This window comes from Colletes latitarsis, chromosome 5 (assembly GCF_051014445.1).
Source record: "Colletes latitarsis isolate SP2378_abdomen chromosome 5, iyColLati1, whole genome shotgun sequence".
Taxonomy (NCBI): domain Eukaryota; kingdom Metazoa; phylum Arthropoda; class Insecta; order Hymenoptera; family Colletidae; genus Colletes; species Colletes latitarsis.
In genome coordinates this window covers 32,758,038-32,781,801 of record NC_135138.1, presented here as the reverse complement: position 1 = coordinate 32,781,801, position 23,764 = coordinate 32,758,038, and the positions used below count along the sequence as shown (strand labels likewise).

Genomic DNA, 23,764 nt, shown 5'->3' with positions numbered 1-23,764 from the left:
TCTATTCCTAATTAAGGATGGTATTGAACAAGTACAGTGGAATGGTTCTATCGCTCTAGTCGATGCATGTATATTCACATGTCACGGTGCAAAATTAACTGTCGGTTAATTCGGAACAGTGTCGTGGATATAGTAGTAATTAGTCACGTGTTTATCTGATATATCATTAATCCTAAATAGCTGTCGTAATATATAGCGTGGATAGCAGGATAGCGTGCAAGCCATAAGAATAAACATATGTTGTTGAACAGAACGAACATTGTTTCAAACGTGTGATAAATATGAAAATAATGCAAACGACTTTGCACAATGAGTTCCTATTTTTTAATATCTATAAATTGGAAAGTTATAACTCTGGCTCAATGAAACTTTCGTGACCTAAAACATTCCACCTCAATAATCAATTTTCTATTTTGATTTTTTAGTGAAAATTACTAGTTACTCTACTATTACACAAAACTGTTCCAAAATTCGATTTTACTAGGTAATAAATCATCTGTTGCACTTATGTATAGTCGACCACATGCCATGATATCATAACAACGTTGAAAGCACATGCGATGGATGATGTTTTTATATAAACTTTGACGATTTATCAACGTGATAATAAAGCATTCTAATTACAAAAGATCCAACTCTGAATTTAAATTCATTGATTAATTATAACTATAAAACGTTCATCGAAAAACTGATATTCATCCCTATTTCGATTCAACATAAAAGTGCATGCAACGTGTCACAAATTTTTATACTTACACGCGACTTTACGTACCCCTATTGTACCCCTTCGTCCTCGAAGCTTCCAAATGACTCCGATGAAACTATCAAAGGAATTGAAACTATTTTGTTCGCGTCTCGATCTCGATACTCCACGTTGCCCAATGCAAATCACCTCCCCGTAAAATGCGAAATAAAGGGATTGCAGTTGGTGAATCGACCGTACTCAAACTAATTCGCTATCGGTTTATTCAGGTGGTCTTTCAGTTCTTGTTAAACGGGCGTACAAGCGACAACTCTCATTAACTCACGGTAAATTTCACCGTTTTTCAAAGGACATTGTTCGAAAATGGCATTCGATGGTGTGTGAAAACAATTTCTTAATAATTTCACTACTATTTGCATTAAAATTTACCCAAATGTAATCTATGAATTTACTTGCTATGTATAGACATGAAAGTCCAGTATTAACCATGTATAGTTAATTTATTATGCAATGCAAAATATTTACTTTGACTTAACTAAGTTTATTACAAAATAAATATCATCGTATAGAAATAATATATCAGTGTTCAAAGCACTACAGAACACATATAATATTTCTATAATGTATCATCAAAATGAAAAATAAACGCATGAAAAATATTTAATCGGATTGGAATTATTATTGTCAAAGTGAATTCATTTAACGTTATTGATTGTGTGCGGTCTCCTTACGAGCAAGCTAGGAACTAAGAGATTTTTCCCCCTGATAAAAAGACGTAACGAGTCGATCGCGCTAAAGAGTCTTTAAAGCTCCGTAAAAGCCAGCAAACTAAAATTTTAGAGTCGATTGTGACCGGAGACAAAACCTTGGTCCTTTATTATCATCCTCATTCAAAACGAGAAGCTATGGAATGACGTCGACCCAGAGAAGATCTTTAAAAAAAAGTCGGTCAATTCATAAAACAAGTAATGGCTACAATTTTTGGATTTTCAAACAATTGCTTTCGATCGATTATAAAGAAATCAATATTAATTAGTCGTGGCCACAGAGTTCATTCGTCAAAGAAAAAACACAACACCTTCGTTGCAATGTATAAGTCCGTTTTGTTGCAGATAATAATAACAAAATGATTCTACATTTTATAAAACGACTAGTACTTTAGTAATATTTTTAATAAATTGGTTATTTCTACGATTAAAAGAAGACAACAGAGAGCTATTCTTTTCAAAAATTCCACATACTTTGTACTCAATGCATTATTATTTAAACTTCCTTACATACCACTGATATACACATTAAATAGATGAGTTCTCCTAGCCCTTAACACAAGACCAGCCTGGCAAGATCTGAAAGATCCCATTCGACAAATATTGTTTTATAACTAGCAAATGCATAACACCAGATGCACGAGCTGTCGTGTATTTGTCAAGTGACACAATGTGTAAGTGTCGACGCAATTCTAGTACCTTTCGAGCTAGTTTATCGTACATATAGCGAAGTAGAGAGACACGAATAAAATTAAACTATTCTTGCATAGTTGTTTTGCCAAATTATTTGATGAAACAAGTGTTTATTGAAGTTATTTTTCACTACCAAAAATGTGTCCTTCGAATCAAGGGAAAAAATTTATCACTTATTACTTGCTAGTTTGGGCTTACTATTCGTGGCTGGGCCATAATCAATATAGCCTTGTCCACTGTTGATGCATGCGGTGTACAAACGCCCTACTGAGCCCAACATTCACTCAGGCAAAATCGGCGGAAGACAACGTGATTAATAGTATTAACCGTGTATGCATATGTGGAAATATTGGGTGACGTTAAACCGACACATATGTGCGGTATACCAGCTTATTAATCCTCCTCGGTTCATTACAGGTGACGAAGATCGCTAGAATGTTTTTGTTTTGTCGATTATTACCGTATTAACAAATTGGAATTAACTTTGTGTGGAAGTAAATTTTGTTAAATTAAAAATTTCAATAAACTTACATACTACAAAAAGTATCATAATAAATTTTAGATACTGTACTTTTCAATTAACCAGAAATAAAACTCTGGCCTCGTAATAAATCTCAGAGGTTTAATAAATTTCAAATAAAATGAGAATCTTATATGTTCTGCTATTCAATTTAGATCACTGATATTATTGTTACATATTTTCTACAAGAAATGCTCATCTTTCGTGGAAAGAAGCCCTTTCTTGTTGATAATGACGAGTTTGCTGAATACTGCATCGCATCAGTATTCCGATAGTAGTATATTGTTGATCCTTCGCTTTGGAACAACCGTATGGTTTACCACAGTGCTTCAAAATTCTCACGGCGGTGACCTTATAATGGATGAGACGACGTTCTCCGCTTTAGGTTGTGGTTTTGGAATACTCAAGCTCAGACTGAATATCGATGGGATCCAAATTACATATTTATTCATTCGGTTATTCGGTTTAGCAATTCACGATATTCTTTAAATTAATTCTATCTATACACTAGATCTATCAGAGAATTCTAATTTCTAATTTAGAGTAAAATTATTAAACATTTTTATACAGATTTTTAAAATGCATGCTTTGAGGGAAAATATGCGACATGAAAGAGAAAGACTGGTCATTCTAAACTTTTACTGGTTTAGTGTTAAAACAATCAACTCTGAGAATTCATCAGTTACGCGTGCTATAAAGTACGACTGGGGATTCAGCGTAAGTAGAAATAGCGAATAATGGTCGGACGCGCGAGACAAATCGTATCCCATCGCACGCGTGATAAATTTTCGAATTCGATTATCTAAAAAAAAAAAGAAAGAAAGAACTTCACTCTACATTTTCCGATTCATTTCTCCGCGTAGAATCGGTCCCTTCTCATTTTTACGATGATTGGAGGGCAGAGCTCGTAAGAAGAGATCGGAAACGTTGTGTAATAAAATCGTCCATCGCTCGAAGATATCAACAAGAAACTTGTAATTACCTTTACCCGGAATTATTGGAGATAAAACAATTTCCGATAATCCATTTAGCTTCGATAAATAATCTTAGTCGATGGATATTCTTCTGATATACATTCCAGTTAATCAACGTTCGCGTTAAAACGAAACTGAGAAGAGACTGAAGCTTTTCATGCACGTCTAACGGTATTGTTTATAACGGGCCCAGAAAATCTGACGCGCTATCACGTTGACATTAATATTCAGTAGCCCCCATGCATATTCAATCGTACATTATATTTTCCCGCTGCGACTGTGCAAGGCTAATCTGAGCAACTGCAATAACTTGGCTTAACTGTCTGGATAGCGATCGAAGCACCCCTTCATGTCGCGAACAATGGATGAAAGCTCGGAAGCTGAAGATTAACTGACTAATGACGTTTTTTTGCGCACGAGTTGGCTTTATTAAGGTGATTATTGGAGCCTCGGACTTAATACCCATCATTACAGACGTGTATTACTCACGGAGCCGTGTCTCTCTTTTCCAGAACATTAGCCTCCCCCAAGGAATGATTTGATTCTCTTGCGTCGACCGACCATTAGTCTTTTTCCCCGAACGTCGTTGCACCGTTCAGCTGCTCGTCCACAGGGTTTCCGTCTGAATATTACTTTCGACTAACGATGCAGCACCCCGGGACACTGAGAAATGGAACTGCTATTCGTGCTCAACCGTCTAACGTTACGCCGGATACGATCCAGTACCGGAAGGGTGGGGAGGATGGTCGAACCTTCCGCATTATGTAGAAGCAACCCCCGGAACGGAAACTTTTGCCGAATCACGAGGAAAATGAATTCTGGTTGCAAATCGAGGATTGCTTAGAATAATCCGTTCCGCGGATATGCTGATTCTTCGAAAGCATACATTTCACTTCCAAGGAGAACGAGAGTTTCGTATTTCTAAGTGGCCAGTGACAGAAAAACAACGCAGTTTGCGAGATCTCTCTTCCAAACACAGATATCTATTCTAAGTTTATGAAACGTTTATCCACTGCGTTTATCGCGTCATTCCCAACAAATTTAATACACATCGATCCTATATGAAACAAACATCTCTGGACTAACAATTATAACAAGTGAATTAATAATATCCGTTGACTTTTTAGAATACTCCAGGCAGATTTCTCTGAACGAGTTATCTCTCAAAATTACAATTTTTTTTTATTTACAATCAGCCGATCGAATTGAATTTTCTATTAGTATAAAGATATTTGTACGTTATTAAAGTGATAAAGAGATGTTTCTTTTGTAAATTTCGAGCTACCATCTGCGTGTGGATGATTCGAAAAATCGTGAGCGTATTTATCGAAGCTTCCACTGCAAAACAAAGTTAATTCAAGAGAGGGAGGCGTTTGATAATTGACATCATAATGAGCAATTAAAAGCAGCGGCGTGGCCCGTTTCAAGTAATCGACTCGCCCGTCTAGCTGCAACAGTCAACGGATCGCACAGCTCTTACGTGCTCTTTCAATGAACCTCCGTTAACGCTTCCCGGATTTGACAGTATTCGCTCGCGGTTTGAAACTTCTTTTGATACTAATTACGTAAAAGACATGTTACTTTTAAAGGTTGCATCCGTATCGCTGGATGTTCCTTACTTATTGTTATATTTCCAAATCGAAAATATCAATTCTATCGTGCACTTTCCGACAATTTAAAACTGAAGAATTTATCTGTATTTCCTGAGAACCTCTTTAATTTTACCAGAATTAAAATCATATTTCAATCTCGATCAAATTTTCGATATCTTTTACCAATATTACGTCAACGAGCTTACTTTGCATACAACTTTGCCAATCATCGATACTAAAAGCTTTCGGTAGCTTTATGTCAATATCACAGAATACAATCTCGTGGAAAGGTTGATTTTATATGAAAATGTCACTGGAGGGAAATAGTTTCGACTGCATTCTTGAATTCAACAAGTGATTATGTCACTCAAAAGTATCTTCTACGTCCTGTCCTTATTCTTTCAATTTAACCTGAATAGATCGAGTTGGAAAATGCAAAGATATAGTTATTTCTGTGATGGAAAAAATGTTTATGCTAAAATTAAATAAATTGCAATAAACGTTAGACGATTATGTTATTTTTCGACAAATATCGTACTTTGGATACGTAAAAAGATGCAGAAAGTTATTTCGGAATATGGTCTGAAAGCTAATGGAACCGAAGATTTAGAATTTCAAATCCGATGACTACGATAATAAAAAGGAATCATACATAAATATTCGTACTCAATATGAAAAATGTATAATTTTACGAAAACAAATTTTAAATTTCACATACAGCACATCATCATTCATTGACTTTCAGTACTTCCCTTGCCAAGAATTTCTTGCAATACACGTTCCATCGCGAATAATAATTTATTGGCAAAACCTACTTCCAAGGGAATTGTAAGAAAAGTGTTAAACAGAAATCCTGGTGAAATATTAAGTTAAAACGACAATGTTATTCCGTAGACCGCGGTGAAATGGAACTGTCGTTCGCACTTAAAGAGTCCATTTCACTGACTTTGCTCGTGCAACGATGATGCGTAATAAATGTACCTTTCTAGCTTTATTCCAGTAGCTCTTTTGTCAAAGAAACTTGATATGGAAATGTTCAAATTAAAAATGTATTTCTTGGTAAAAAGAAACAGATATTTTCAGCCACAAAAAAGACTCGAGCATTACTTTGAACGTATTTTACATTAAAAAAACACATTTTCAATTATTTACTGTGTATCGAAGTGACAGATAACTTGTTTCGTGCGTGAAATTAAACTGTTCCTTCTCGTATAATAATAAAATAATATCTCTTGAACTTACTTTCGGGTAACAATTATTTAAATTAATCTGGAATTATAACCTAGAAAGGGTAAAAATAAGCACGCTAATATTAATAATTTCAAATGATTTGAAAAATTTAAATATTATTATCTATAACGTCGAATGTAAGCAAATAATTATATGTGATTGATTATTTGATAAAGAGTGGTTGCTAAGAGCTTTCAAGCTGACGCGACGTCGAATAAATAAAAACAAAATGATTCGATATTTCAGTCATTTCTCGCTTTCGTTTGAAATAAAATTTTCCCCTAGCCTGAATACGAATAACTGTAAAGGAGGAAATGGAAAAGCAATAATTACATTAGCGTCTTTATTGATATACGTACTTTACAGTTTGCATTCAGACAATTTTTCCAAGGAATCTCGAGTTTTCTTAAACTTTAGAATCTTATTCCTACGACGAATGCACTGGAAAACAAACTTTAATATCGTAAAAGAAATCATTTTCACGGACTGGGCAGGGGCTCATCTGCCATAATCCTCGAATTTCCAGCGTTCTTTCGAAATTACACGGTGACGAACTTATAGTTTAAACATTAAGGTTGTCGATCGGCCGTAATAAGCTCTTTCGTTTTGTTTTTTTACAGTCGCTGAACAAACAACAAGCTCCTGTTGCTCGTTTCTATGTCTAGATTAGTAACCACACTTTAATCTATTTACTTACATTTTTATTATTTATTTATGTTTCGTTACCTTACAAGCGTTATGTACACGGCTCTCTTCACGATGCAAGCGTGAGTCCTGCGCAGTTTATGGCTGTATAAAATTTCACCCTCGCACGCGACCGAAAACGCTCGACTCTCTTTCGATTCGTGTAGCACGATAAAAATCGAGCGATGCCAGGCTCGAATTAATTACCATTCGCGTTCGCTAATTAAAAAGATTCAACGCGCGTCACTGTTTGTTATGACTGTTTCGTTAAACGATTATTACACTTCGACGATAGGAGCACGATCGAAATTCCACAATTCTCTCGTCTGACGTCGAAAATCGAAGATATCCATTAATTTATAACAATTAGCCCGGCGTGTTTAACTGGACGTATTAGCCATCGAATTCTTAACCTGAAACAGTAAAAATATAAAAGCTAATGCACAGTGTAAGATAACAAACGACTAAATTTCTATAAACATTCTTATACGATACTCAACGAAATTCATGATATCAGGTTAACTGTACGGATTCTACTTTTCCATTAAATAATTCTCGAGGGTGGTCTAATTTTTAAAAAAACAATTTAGTTTCGTCGATATGTCGATATGTCAATACGCCGATACGTGAAGATGGTGAAAGGCGATAAAAAATTCAATTATTCGATTGCAATTTTACGAAATATACAATTTACGCGTATAACTCGATTACAGTTTCCATCGAAAAGAATTAAACGACCAAACGAGTAAGCAATGAAACGTTATGATATATTTGAACTTTTTAAATGAAAGCCAGTGTCACAACAATTAAAAAACCACCATTACACACGACCTCCATGAAATGTTCTCTGTTATACGACAAAGTAAAAATTAATCTAGTGTACTGCTTTTATGTTTCCCCGGGGGTAAAAAGAGAATTGAAAACAATGCATACAATTCTTGCAACTCTACGCTCGGGAAAAGCACAAACGAAATAAAGAGTCAGCAACTTCAGTGACTCTTGTGTGCGAAAGCTGTTTGAAATTTCAACATAAATAAACGTGGCTACAAATCGCACAACTGTGAATAAAAGTAACACTAAACAAAATATCAATATTGAAAGCATTAATCGCTACTTTACAGATAATTTTACGATAAATAATTTATCAGATACTCCAATTGGAACAAGAACAAAAATGATGATTAATGCGACTTGCAAACAATATTTAGTAGGACCAATGTAAACGACGATAAACCGTGACATATCTATAATATATGAGATTAAATCCTCTCGCCCGACGATCTCATCCAAAATCGCTTTACCCGTATCTAACGTGAATCTCATTCATATCTATTCATATATGGTTATGCACGTTTCGTAACAATCCATATATAATCATTTTGTCCAGTATTAGCTGAGCAGAGAACACGAATTACAATCCACTGAGTGAAAACCACTACTATAGGCGGAATTTTAAACGTTAATAATTTTTTAACGAAGTCTCAATCAACAAATTGGTATTCTTGATTTTTGTCTTATTCTGGCATCTAAAATCTCCCATTAAAATTTTATATGCCGGGTAATTGGACTATATCTACACATGAAGTGATAAAAACGAGGAATATAATCACAGATTTCTGGCCACACATTATATTTGTGAAAAAGAATTTTTTTCTCGAAAGTGCGTACGATATCGAGGTTTCGTCTATTTACCAAAAATGATTGTAATTGACCCCTGCAAACAAAAATAATTTTTTTAGAACGATTTGAAAAAATTTTTTTCACGGAAAAATCGACCCCCTGTCGATTTTTCTTAATAATTCGTTTTTCATTTTTAAACAATTTATTTGACGCTGTACGGAAAAGTTGTTGAACACTTTTTTGTAGGTATCCATGAGCTCTAGTTCCATACTAAATTTCAATGAGATCCATTGAATATTGTAGGAGTTATGGACGTTTGAAAATTGGACCACTTTTATGGGGTTTTTCTCAGTTTTGAGGGTCAAGGAACAAATTTTCGAATATTCTTGGAATTTCTACTTATTCTTCACTAAAATACGCATTATTTGTCGTTTGAAACATTAAAATCGTCCAATCCGTTCAGGAGTTATGATGTTTTAAAGATACGCATGAAATTTCAGGGAAACATATCAACGGTATGGTCAGACATTATATTTTCGGTAATGAATTTTTTTCTCGAAAGTGCGTAAGATTTCGGGGGTATCTATAATGACCAAAAATGATTGTAATTGACCCCTGCAATGGAAAATAATTTTTTTGGAATGATTGGAAAAAATTTTTTTTCGCCAAATCATTTAGGCGCCTACTTAAATTTTTTTCTCGAAACAGAGTAGGATTTCGGGGATATGTGTAATGGCCAAAAATGATTGTAATTGACCCCTTAAACTGAAAATATTTTTTCCAGAATGATTTCAAATTTTTTAATTTTGCCAAAAAATTTTTCCATCTTCTATTATAGTTATTCGGATAACCGAGTGCCGGATAATCGAAACACTACTGTACCAGTTTTCTTGATTTACCGAAACCATATAGGGAATGGTTTCTCCCTTATTTCTAATGTTCTTATTTCTAATGTATGAAGAATCAGAGCTCTTTCACATAAGCAAGAAGAAGAGTCTTTGTACTAAAAGTTGCCTCGTTACTCGTGAGGTCGGATCCTGCGTGTTCGTGTGAAAGAACCCTTATTCTCAATACTGCGTCCACTAAAGAGTTCTACCCTTGTCAGCAACTCTTGAAAGCAAATCTCTCGAGTCAACGCCTGACATTAACGTCAAAAGGCTCCATTAATGAACATTTGTGCAAAGTTTTATCAAACTCGTCGTCCGATGACATTCTTTTAGAAAACTTTATTCTCACTCTATCAATTTCGAACATTTTATTATACAGTGTCATTACATTAGCAAAAATTTAAATCCAATCGAACATGCGTCAACGAAAATCTTATTAATAAAATTATTCCATGAATTTTACGAGATATCGGTGAAATTCCTCGTTTGTGAAGTGGTTTTAAGTACAAACATATAAATTTTCATCGTTTGAAAATAAGACAGCGCGTCTATTTCGGACTATTATTGCTTCCAGTCGCTCTGAAATAATTCGAACGGGCCTGGCGCGACTAAAAATAACCAGCCCGTTGGATTTTAACGAGGGGCGACGAGCGATTGAAATTTTTAAGCGGCCATCTCGCACGGCGTATTACGAAAGTACATAGGCCGCAAGTGTCGGGTAAAAGTGGGCAGACTCGATGATGGGTACACAGATCGATGACGGGAAAGTGCAAGAAAGATAACCACCTAAGGGAGAGAAACAAAAGAATCGAAAAGTGTGGTGGCAAGGATACGACGTCGACAGACACGAAAAGAAAGGGAGAGTGTGTTTGTGTGCGTGTAGCACAGCCCTCTCTTACTCGTCGAGTGAAGTTTTCCGCCGGTTTCACGGCATGGCCTACTTTGGTAAGCCTCCTAACCCAGAACTATAACGGTGGAAACATCGCGAAATTTCGGTCGGATAACGTTTGCGCGTCTACGATGTAAATATCTTTCGATTAAGAGGTCCACCCGATTTGGAGGCAAAAACAAATCGATAAACTTCTTACGTTCTTTTTAAAAATATCCTACTCTTTGGAGTAACATCAGGGAAGCGGGGTGAAATTATAGTACATTTTCATAAAATGCACCCTGGAAAGCTAGTCTATAAATTAAAATTATTTTTCAGTGTACGTATATTTAAGAATCACTATTGCCCCCCTCACCTCATTTCGAAAACGTTTTTTAAAAATATTATTATACGTAAATAATATAGAATTCTTAATTTTTAAATTCCGATAGGCACAAGTCGAGTAAAATTATTTTTCTTTGAGTAAATGAGAAATATTTATTACGTGGTACAAACAACATAAAAGTCTATGTACTGTTAGTAGTATGGTCCATTGATACTATAATTAGAGTTTTTTAATATTTAGGGTGAGCTTTTAATTTCAAAATAATTACGATTATTTTGCGTGTTTCCAAGATGGTGTAATTACTCGATGCTTGGCAGGAATGGGTCCTTAATCGATCGCTTCGCGACTAAAAAAATAACCGCCAGAGCATATTTAACTGTTAAATTAGTTTTCATCAAACGCACGATAAACCGTTTGAGGTAACGGAGTCTGGAGATCCGTTTCGGAAACACGATCTCCTGTTGATACACGATGATGTTCGAGCAAATATTTCACGGGTAAATTGAGGGGTTGTAATTAAAGCGATCAAGTAGTTCGACCGTTATCTGTACTTGCACAACATATAACTAGTACAGAATTTAATACCGCTCTACATTGAAACGATAATTAGTTCTGAGCAGCGTTTACAATAAGCAGCCTTAAAATAATCTCTGCAAGTTGGCTCCAAGTCTTATCGCCTTTTATATTATTTGTTTGCAACCTAACACGAGAAATAGTTAAATTTCGCATTTTGCTGAATAATTTGTTCGATCGAAATAGCAATCGTGGCTTTTAAAATATTTTTAATTTTCGCATACTCTTCTCTTTTGCTAATTACTTTCCAATTTTGTATCCATTTGTACAGGTAGGTTTCGCCAATTAGTTCCCGAGATCAAAAAATAAATTTGTTACAAAATAATTACTGGTTTTCTTCGTCCCTCGACGTAAATTGTGACGAAGAAAAACGACGAGAAAATATATCAGGAAGACAAAGGCGAATCCGTAATTTAAACAGAAAAAATTAAACCGATGGATCGAACTAATTCTACCGAGAGCGACGACAGAAGCAAGGGAAACGTCTACTCTATTTTTAGGTAACACCAATAACTCATTCCATGCTCAAGCTGTGTACAAGCTCTTTCCATTAAGCGTCACTCTGCTTTTCCCATTTTGCGTTAATTCCATATGAATTCGTTTACTATTTCTACGTGCACGGCCGCCACGTTGCGTTTCCTTTCGACCAGTTCTGTTTACCTTAACTAAAGATGCTTTCATGGATAAAATCATACGACGATTACGAGGCAACTGAAAGTAACTCGAGACGAATCGATACTAAGGATAGTGTTACATTCGAGCAATCATTCACGGTGCGTTTAAGTAACGCCATTCCCACGTTTTTTTTCTACAAATATTCCTAAATTCAAAGACGTTGAAAACGTGGAAAACGAAGTTCTACTATTTTCCTGAGACGGTTGAAAACGGTAGAATTTTGTGAAAAGTGCTTGTAATTAAATTTCCTAATGACACGTTTCACTTTATATTGAATGAAAAGAAAAACTGCATTTTAATATAATTGCCAATACGACGAGTTTGAATAAAAATATGTGCGATCAACGTTCATAAATTTAATGTTTTATGTAGAAATTATCTCTTACGTTTACGATAAATAAGTTGTCATATCATTTCTCGATAAAGAATTCATGGAAACGAATGTAAACTCTTTTATCCTATAAACCGCATCTATGAGTTAAATTCATGTGATATATGATGCTGATGGAGGGTGACAGCAACATAGGTTGGCAGTGCTGATAATAGACAACCAGAAGATAAATGCTATGTCTACATAGGGTCGAAGGTGTACATGAAAGCTTGCAACAATGCTAACTAATGACATCGGTTGTAATGCTCCGAATATGTGAGTTATTAGTCATATGGTCGTGTTTCGGAAACTTAACACAATATTGATCAATCTATGGTTTCCATATGCCCTACAAATTATGTAATCACATTTCGACACGTCTCTGTATACTATCATATCTACAGAAATAACATTCTTCTTGAATAAAATGTGTATTCAATCATTTTTATTTTTTAACCATCTATTGAAATGAAAATATTAATTCATTCTTGAAAAGTTTTTCGTGCAATCACTATTAAACTACATCTTGCATTTGTTTACATTTTCATTGTACGTTTTGCTTATTTTCAGAATAGTTTTGATTCTTTTGAACCATTATTGGAAACAGAATAATTCTATAATTAAAGATATAATTTTAAAAGATTATAAATCATCGTACTAGCGAAATAAAATACAAAATATTTTCTGAGATACCAATAAAAATTATTTAATTAAACGAATAAATTATAGCGGGCACTTCAGAAAATTTACATACTTGAAAAGTTACGGAATTATTTTTCTACGTTTTAATACACTTTCAATCGCGTCGAAACTTTTCCCCCCGAAATCGTGACATAAATTTTACTGCGAGTAAATTACATCTAATTTGAGACTATGTATGTGAAACCATTTCAGTTCCTTTTCACAGTAGCTCGTGTTCGTTCCATTTAGCGAAAACGATGTTTCTAGAATGCAAATGCACCTCCGACATTTCGAATCTCACAGTCTAAAATATTACAAAGATACAGCTATTGTGAAACACCGTAACCATAAACAACCCCGAGGCAAACAGTCCCACGAGTACTCGTTCTAATTCCTAATGCCAGGCGATCAACTCGAAAACGATTTGATAAGGTTCACTGAGGTGTGTATTCTTTGAAATACTACTAAAATATTAATTGAAATTCTTCTAAATTCTAAAATATTTCGACGATAATCACTTCTTTACTAAAGAAAATACAAAAGCAGTTTATTCGATCTTTTTATGTAAAATTTACTACTCCCAAATATTTATTTTTGCAATGTTGACAAATAGTGAATATATTCTTCTTTTAAAGAAAAAAAAATAATTTACCATCAGTAAATAAACGCAGTTGAAAAAAGTTTCTTTCTATTCTATTATCGTGTAATTGATAGTGAATAAAAAGACAATTGTAAATTGCATGGCAAGTGGGTAATTAATTTTCTTAACAATGCGTGCATATAAAGAGCGAACCGTATTAATTAAAGCTATAACTCAAGAGGTTAACGCGAACCAATTTGAGTTCCCGTTTAATTTAACCCCGTGTTTGTGCGCATGAATACAATCATTACGTTCTAGTTACACATGAAATCGCTATCTACAGCAAGTCATACGTATCGTAAAGGATGGGAAGAATCGCCGCATCTTTGTTTTCCTTATCGTATGAACGGTACAGTAAACAGACAGTAACTTCGAACTAAAAATCGAACCAACATCGACGCTGACATCAATATACTCTGAAACGGGTACATCAGAAGAGAATGGTTAATTGAATTTCCGTTTGCGTCAATCTTTGTAGAATGCATCGACCTGATTAAGGTCTGCTCGCAAGGGAGTACAATCCAGTGACACTGGTTGTCCTTGAATTTGCAATAACAATATTCTCGCCCTTGGTACTTCCTTCTGCGTGTTGTAAAAATAAATCTAACTGAATTGCAAAAAATAAACTATAGATAACTAATGTTTTCAAAAGTAACTAATTGCTCAATATTACAGGAACCATTAGTGTTTACAGTCCACTCGAACTATTAATACGTTCGACATAAACGAGTTTTCGAACATTGACGAGTCCTCCGGATATATTGTATACACAAATACAGCTTATATTTACATACATTGCTAATAAGCGGTTTATCGAAATGATTTATCGAAATGAATGTACCGAACACAACATTGAGTGTCACAATATTTTTGTGACGTTAAAATTGGGGAAATTACGTAAATAAATTTTATGTTTCTCTCATTCAAAATTAATGCTCGAATATGTTAAGAAATATTGATTCGTTATGGTTAACACCATCAAACAGCAAACACATTTCCTAATGTGAAAATCTCGCACGTTCGTCCTGTGATTTCTGGAACGCGTAGCACGTGCACCATTTGACGAAGGAATCTGATAAATCAAATCCAACGGGAACTCAATATCCGAAAGAATCCAGATTTCTGTATCTATCTAGAACAGTACCGTCAATCATTTGTCAGTAAAAGTATTTCACGAAATACCTCGAACTAATCTTCGAACAAAAGGTTCTTTAAAGTAAAAATTGCGTTGAAAACAAAATAGAATTCACTTCATCGCGTGACGCCTAGATAATAAAAAACTCGGTATTTCATTTAATTTGACATTCCACTTTACAACGAGGAAACTTCAATTACGTAACGTTTATACTGCACACGGTCCAATTAATGAAAGTACAAAAGAATGCTTTTAAAACGCGCGCTATCTCGTGTTTTCAAAATTAATTGATAAAAGCACTCGAATGTGGAACTATACGTGTATGATATTGTTGCATGTGAAATATATTTGTATTTTTACGTATCTTTTTTTAATTCTTTTGGACCTGATACATACGCGTACAATAACGTTTTAAAGTCAATAATTTTTAGATGTAGACAGTATTATATTTTACAAAGTACATTTACAATTTATCCAAAGACTCGAAATCTATTCAGAACCACGATACCAAAATGATTTACATCAGAAACCTTGGAAAATAGTCGTTCCAACAGTAAATGTAACTACCCTTCCATATACATAACTTGAAATTAATTAATATAGAGCGCTAATGGAGTAAATTTGCATCAGAATAATGCAATTATATCAAACAATTTAAATTATTAAAGCGAACTTCCGAAACAATTCTTCTCACGACTGCAGCTATTAAGCAGTAATTATAAAGAACGAAATCAGAAACAATTCTTGCAACTATCAGTCGTTAAATACTGTATTCCTTACAACTCTCAACGTAGTCAGTAAAGTATCTCTCCACATTTTAATTAAAAGTACTGGTGAGCGTTATATTATTGATAGACTTTATAAATATAACTTAATTTAAACTCGAAAACGCTTGAATAATTAAAAATACCTGCGCGTGTAAAAGTACAAAGCAAAGAGAGCACCTCTGGCCAATTTACTTGTAGTAGGGTAGTTTAATTAATTTCTTCTAGCGAATCTAGTTTCCTGCTTGCCGCAAAATAAATACAAAATATAACAAGACACGATATTACGCGCAAAACGAAATTATTAATTACTAATTTCAATAGCCCCGTAATTATTTCGCGTTAAAATAGAAATATTCGCCAATTTCGAGAAAGCTAAGTTCACGCGTAAACACGTACACATGCACGTATATTTAAAGAAGTTGGCTTGATCGTTGTTCCATTCTCGCGAATTATGCGCTCCGCGAAGCGTACACATGAACCCTCCACAATTTCCTCCGATGAATTTATACGTATACATAAAACCGGTGTAGGCAAAATATACTTAGAGTACAATCTTCCATATGCTCAGCCCTGTTTTCACTTCACTCAAACTTTTATAAAAATGTATACGATCCCGTAAAACTGAATCCTGTTATGGCAAGTTTCAATTTCCTTTTGTACTCTTCCTTTTGGAACGATGGACGAAACTGTACGCCTCATACATTTATAAATTGTATAAATAGGGTGTTCGGCCACCCCTGGGAAAAATTTTAATGGGGGATTTTAGAGGCCAAAATAAGACGAAAATCAAAAACACCAATTTGTTGATGGAGGCTTCGTTAAACAGTTATTAACGTTTAAAGTTCCGACCGCACTGAATTTTTTTCTCGAGAATGCGCAAGATTTTGGGGGTACGTCTATTCACCGAAAATAATTTTTCCAGAACGATTTGAAATTTTTGAATTTAATTGTTAATAACTTTTTAACGAAGCCTCCATCAACAAATTGGTATTCTTGATTTTCATCTTATTTTGGCCTCTAGAATCCTCTATTAAAATTTTTCCCAGGGGTGGCCGAATACCCTGTATTTAATAATGTAGAAATAAAAAAAACTGTATATCCACCTTTTGTTAAAATGATTTATTTATTCAATTTTGAAGTATCATTTAAATCTGTTTTACTCAAAAAACACAAAATGTGTGCTGCAAGCTATCGATTATATTCGTAAAGTTTATTGGTTTCATTCGTTCGTCCCAGTACATAATTCGATTGCATAATTTAAATTGCAATTTTTGCTGAACAAATAACGCACCGAAACTCGTTTATATTTTACTCATTATTTGAAATTTGTATTTCGATAAGAATGTTGCTTATATCTATTCAATGCGATTTGTACTCGAACTAGCTATGATCATTGTGCATTGAATATTCATGAAAGTAAGGTAATAAAGGAAATTAATGCAAAACAGTGCAATATTATACGTTGTAGAATACCTTTTTCCGCGGTGATTGCAAAAATATATCACGCAGTTGTTTGGGTTTTCGTTACGCGTTGCAGTTATTTGTAAAATATATGAAAGTGTACTATTTTTTAACCATTATTGAAACGAAACTGTAACTTTAGGATTAAAACTACAATTCACCGAGTTTATCAGTCACGACGTCGGGTCACATTTTTCGAGTAATGACGCATTCTTTGGGCGAGAGGTGATTCAACAATGACGATATTAAACGTGGATGTCTAGAGTTTTTTAGCAAAGGAATGCAATTGCTTTCAAGACGATGGCAGAAGATGATAGATCATCGTGCCTGAAATTCTGCATTGTCGCAGACATCATATAATAAATTTTGAATTTTATAATAATTATAATTTAAAATTTCATAAGTTAACATTTACTGTAACAAGTTTCAGTCGCTTTAATGTAAACTAGGAAGGATGCAATTTACGATCACGGTAATACGCACTAAACGTTATTATTAGTTAAATATCTGTGGTGCAGTTCCGGTTCTGCTTCAATGAAAAGCGCACGGAGTAGCTGAAGTCATAATCCGTAAAAGCACTACGAAAATGAACGAGGCAAAAGACGACAAAGCAAAAGGAAACACACTCGAACGACGACAGTCAAAGAGCCATGAGAGAAGTGTATTAATAGAAGTATCTCATAAATGCATAATGAAAATGAATAAACATTCCACGCGTCGTTTCATCCTTTTGAAAGAGAAATTAATATCTACTAAAAAATATTCGTTGTATACATAATTATTTCCCATGGGAAAAAGAATCTGTGAATTGAAAATTACTACCAAATATTAATTTTTAAGAAACGTCACATGAATTCCATCGCTTCTAGTATATTTACTCGAGTGTATTTATTTCATTGGACCCATCAAGAGTATTTCGTTATCAGGAAAGTAGATAGGAGAATGAAGTTTGAGAAACACTGACATGATAAGGATTTAATCCATTGTTGGGTATTATACGACTATGCTGGTCTGCTAATATGTCGCGAGGAAAGATTACTTGCGCTTATTAAAAGATCACTGTGCACGTCACGTAAACCTCCTTCGTCTGAAGTAATTTAAAGGAACCTTCACTCTTTGAATAATTAGTCTGTCGAGACATCGTAGCTAATTAGCTGCATTACAAACTATAATCAATCGATCAAACTTCTTTCCTATTTTGAGCATTAAATTCTTTATATTTTGCAGATGTCATGTACGTTTTGCAAATATTTTAAAGTATCTTTTTTTAAATTAAAGTTTCTGCAAGCAGTATTTATTACAAATAAGTTTCACTGTCAACAAAATAAAATTTCTTCATGATAGCCTATCAAATTAGCAAATATAACAGATATTTTCTTTGAAAAAATACTTAAATTTACAATTTGATAAGTTTGCTCGAACGTGCAATTTCAATCTGAAGTAAAAATCGGGACAATACGAAGGAATGTTAGTTTTGAGCCTAAGTGTGCAGTGAAACATACGCGATGTTACCGTCGGTTTGTTATTGCAGTTGCATTCAGCAAATGTTCCGTGGTCGTAGTAAAAATAAACCATAAAAAGTAAAACGTTTGTTTTAGAAGACTCAACTTTAGTATTTCCGTGGAATGCGTTTCCTACGCTTGGCCTAACCCGACGATCATGATGTATTTCTTTTTACGACGGTTCAGTTAACAAAGGTCTACGGAGGTGGTGCAAAAATTAAACGATGCACGGAAGACACGTTCTGCGATTTCAGTCTATGCAAAAGGAACGAGGACAGAAATAGTATTTGAGCTTCGTCGAGAGTTTCGAGCGTTAGGACCCTGTACACGTAATATCATTTTTTCATTTTTTATTTGCAAGTTTTCCACGACACTTCGCGAAGTACTTGCACGAAGTCGACAGAAGTAATAAGGATAAAATAAAAGTTTAATTTTTATCGCCCAGATAAAATGACATGTGCAACTTTTACCGAATTAAGAATTTTATAGCTCGTTGTTTAGTTTTAAACTCTAATAAAAATTAAACAGTTTTATATATTTTTAATTTGATGCATATTTTCTTGACGTTCACTTTTTTTTATTTTAGTTATACAATTTGCGTAAATTGAATATTACGTGCGAATCTATGTTTGACATTGGTACTTTAAGCATTCGATGTAAAATAAGTCTAAGTACGTTTCCTTCTTAATTAATTTTCTAGTAGGAATAGGAGGTCAAGAAATGCTAGGGATTTCTTTAATTAAAACAGCACAATTCATACCTTTGCCAGACGTCGTTTAATGCACATTTTCAGTTCGTTTCTTGGAAGAAAATTTTTAAATATTTCAGAACAAACGAAATTCACGTTCCCCAACTATTTGAGCAGAAGTCGTGTTCAATTTTAGAATGTAGAGTTTGAATTCAATATTTTTATTATAAATCATGTGCATTAATATAGCTATTCAGATTGACTGCGATAGAAATGAAAATTTATAATCAAACAGTTATGAAAAAATACTTAAACTACAATTATCGAATTACGAACATGGAATTGAATCCCACGTGAACGTAATTGAATCCTTTCGCGAGCTGAATTTTAGTTTGCAACAGCACTAATTAAACACACGTTTCACGCAAGAACGTACGAGGAGAACGTGACACTTTTCGTGGCACGAACAGCTGAAAAATGACACTATTAGAACACAATTCGTTTTAAAGTTGAACGTTCGATTTCGCTACATTTTCCTCTTTTCTTTATGAGTTCTCAATATCGATCAGTGACGCATTTCACACTGGTGGATGCGGGTTTGATTAAAGTACGTTGTCTGTTTAGCGATGTAATTTCGGCAAAAGCGTGAAACTCATAAAACTCGAATGACCAAATCGTATAGTTTTATCGGCAATTTAAAGAAGCAATAACAAAACGCAGATCCTCTTCCATTCTTCAACTTTCGTGGGGACTTTACGCCTTACGACCGTACCATCTATGACACATAAAGTGTGGTTGAGTAATAATGCAAAGTGGAATGAGTTCTGGCGTTAAACTTGCAGTACTTTCGATGTTTGTTACTAACAAATTACACGAGTGAGAACATACTTCCTACTTTCGAGAGTTGAACTTATCTATGAATTACCATGATGTCGAACGTTCACTTTGTCGTGTGTTCTATACAGGAAATTATAATAAAATTGTCACAATTGTTCACTTTAACCTTATTTCAGTTTATTCACTACAAGTCACGAGTAATGAAAAACTAATGAAATAAGAGAAAAGTGAAGAATAATTAACTGGATTACGTTACTGAAGAAAATAGCTTATGTTTCAATATTTTGTCAAGAAGTTGCTTTTACAATAAAAGATTTTATTGCTGCTATAATTGCAGGTCATAAGATCGTTGTCTTCCCCATAACTGAATCCCTATATTACGCAATTTTCCTCAATTGGACGAAATGGAGTAATTCCCCCATTGTTTACGTTTCTTCGATACGAACGACGCGGAATAAAATTTTATTAACTGTTAATAATTGAAATTTTTATATTTCTCTACTTGCAGCGTTTCTAATTCTTATTTGAAACAAGTTAATATATATTTAATACTATAATATATATGTCTTCCGAAATTTCGTAGGAACAAACGCAATTAATGTTTCCTAACTCGTTAATGTAAGAAACGTAATTAAAGCAAGAAAATTTTGACAGTCTAATTACAGAGCTATCTATCAAAGTTGATGTTCCATAAATTGACATAATAAAAACGCTGTATATTTTTTATATTTACTGTTCAATCGTCTGCAAAGATTTTCATCCTTATAAAAACCATTTATTTGGATAGTTTTCATTCTAACAAACGTGCAAGTCGAAGCGTTAAATAAAGATGACTTGTTCGAGACTGACAATTATCCGTCAACGAACATACCCTTTAATATTATCTTAACGAGATGGCTTTATAAGAAGACATTTTATTACGGCTGTAATTACTTCCAGGCAATAAGATCGTTATCTTCCCTGCAACTGAATCCCCATATGAAACAGTTTCCCCTGACTGGATGAAATTGAGTCATCCCCCCCTCCCACTATTATTCATGTGTCTTCAATTGACGTCTCGACAAATCGAGCGACACGTTCGCTGATAAAAATGAAAATTTTTATATTTGCCATAGTATCTTCGTGAAAAATGCGGTCAATAATATAGCGAGGTTTCCTTGATTAAAACGAGTCCAATTGCGACCTCGTTCGGACTCTTTGAAAGGAATGTGTTAGAATCGAGAAAAATTTTAGAAAACTCGTTCCACGAAAAATATTGTAAATTAAAAAAAGTAAATACCACGAAAACTTCATAATAGTAACCAAAGTATAAAAGCTACTTTCTTTGGCGCCGTTTATAGAAAAAACAATGAACGAGAATTTCAACTATATCGCGAAATAAATATTAAGCTTCGCGTAATTCACTTATTAAAAATATTTATTATAGGCGTATTGGTCCCGTTTGTTGAGTAAAAGATTAACTATGGTTTAAATTATCTAATGAAGCATTTTGAAACCGTGAATGATCCGTATATGCAATTGAAACATCGAAAGTATTCTGTAAGAGATTCGAAAATAATTAAAATATATTATTCTCGTGGAAATATTTAATTTCGTGACTAGGCAGAGCATGTTGAACCGTTGGGTTATCGAACGATAGACCAGACAGGTATTCAAACAACGGATGTGAAACTTTTATCCGTGCTGGAGGTGAGCCACGCAATGACAGCATCGAAGCAATGAGACCATAAAGAACAAGGGTAGAGTCTGAATGTTTTGTTACCTGAAAAGTTATTTCGAGGAGTAGACGATAAATTCGGTGCACCGAAGAATGTAAAGAGAGAGGCGAGCATGAAACTTCCTAGATTCTTTTATGATTTATGCGACTCCGTAACCTACGCGACAGGGGAAAAGAAAAGTGCATCCCCGGAAGCAAATGCAACGTAAGTGCAATTCGCACGAGATCGCGCTCTGTATTTTCTACTGATAAAAATTACGTTGTCTAAACAATAATTCAAACGAACTTCGTCCATAAATTTATAATCGTTATTAACGGAATAGTAGATTTATTTATAATTCTCTGCTTATTGAATTCGAAATATATATATCACGTTGCTTAACTAGGAAAGCAGAACAACTGAATGTGATAAATACAAACAAGCTTCCAGCATTTGTACTCGTCCCAACACATACTGAAATTCAGCATTTCTCAAAGTTTCCAAATTATTCAACGAACGAAGCAACAGGGAACTGAGATACTTACAATTAGTCGTTTATTCGAGAGAGCAGAAACGGCACAGTTGTCTGAGTTAGTCAAAACTCAATAATGGATAACGCAAAAAGTTGACATTTCGGGGTACCGGTGAAACGTGAAAACAAAACTGAATTGAGAGAATCTAAAAGTATTTTTGCTATCTATAATGGCTGATGATTGTATTAAAAAATATTTGATTAAACAGAGAAAATAATTTTATAATGGAAAGAAATTTTTGTTAAATTATTACATGTTGTATAACTAAGAAACTAGCACCTAGAATTAGGTGTGTCTTATAATATCGAGACTAGTTAATCATGCTTTAAGAATTATACGATATTCAAATAAATTTTATCGCCAGTGAAGGAATGTTTTTTCTGAATGGCCCTAAAATAGAACACGTACCAAACAAGTTAATAAATTGACTTAATAAATTTCTTTGCCCTTGTTTAAAGACAGATCAAATAATCGCTCAGTGGGTAGCAAAAAATTCTTTGCTTTAAAAGAAATTTCACAATCTGTCTCTATTCGAGAGAACCGGGACTCAACAGATTAAGGAATCCTTTCGTTTCCTTACTTCATTTTCATCTTTATTAAATCTCGTTTGAAGAAATGAGGGAATCGGCTTGCAATTTAAGATTAAAATGATTGCAAGATAGTACATATTAAATCCTTACGGTTTTACATTGCCCTCCAAGTCTTTTAACTCTCGTAGAAACAAACGAAGTGAATATTCCCTAACTCGATAATGTAAATAAACGAAGGTAATTTAAAGCTAGAAAATTGTATCGGTATATTTGCAATTCTATTAATCAAAGCTAACGATCGGAACGAGATTGCACTAAATCTGTACGGTTTTGCGTAAACTCGCGAGTCTTTTGAACTTTCGAAACAAAAAAAACGAACGTTTCAAAACTTGCTAAAGTAATAACCAAACCGTATTTATTCAAAGAAAATTGTGGATGTATTTGCAGCGTGATTAATGAAAGTTCACGTTTGAAACAGACTGCCCTTTAAGTTTTTTTAGGTTTCCTAACGCGTTAAAATTGTGTCAGTGTAATTGTAGCGTTATTAATTGGAGCTGACATTTCAAACCGAGAACTTACGCGATATCACGCGAAGTTAAATATACCGCGTATGTATTACGTGCGACCAAAACGAAGAACGAGAGACATGGCAACGAACGAATCTCTTTCTTGGTGTCGCGTAGCTAAGCCCGATCCCAAATCCGTACTGTTTTCCGCCTCCAGTGACAAATCTTCCCCAAGCAGCTAAAAATAACGGACAAACTTCTCGAACGATGGCGTGCAATGTGATA

At 34.2% G+C, this 23,764-nt stretch overlaps 1 protein-coding gene across 1 annotated transcript in view; it reads right to left on the bottom strand.

Moving 5' to 3' along the window:
• Positions 1–6,810: 6,810 nt before the first annotated feature.
• Positions 6,811–23,764, bottom strand: part of Asta-r1 (allatostatin A receptor 1) — a 38,919-nt gene continuing 21,965 nt past the window's right edge. The window contains exon 6 of the mRNA XM_076765188.1: positions 6,811–7,576. The gene's annotated coding sequence lies outside the window, so the exon portion shown is untranslated. The remainder of the gene's footprint in view (positions 7,577–23,764) is intronic.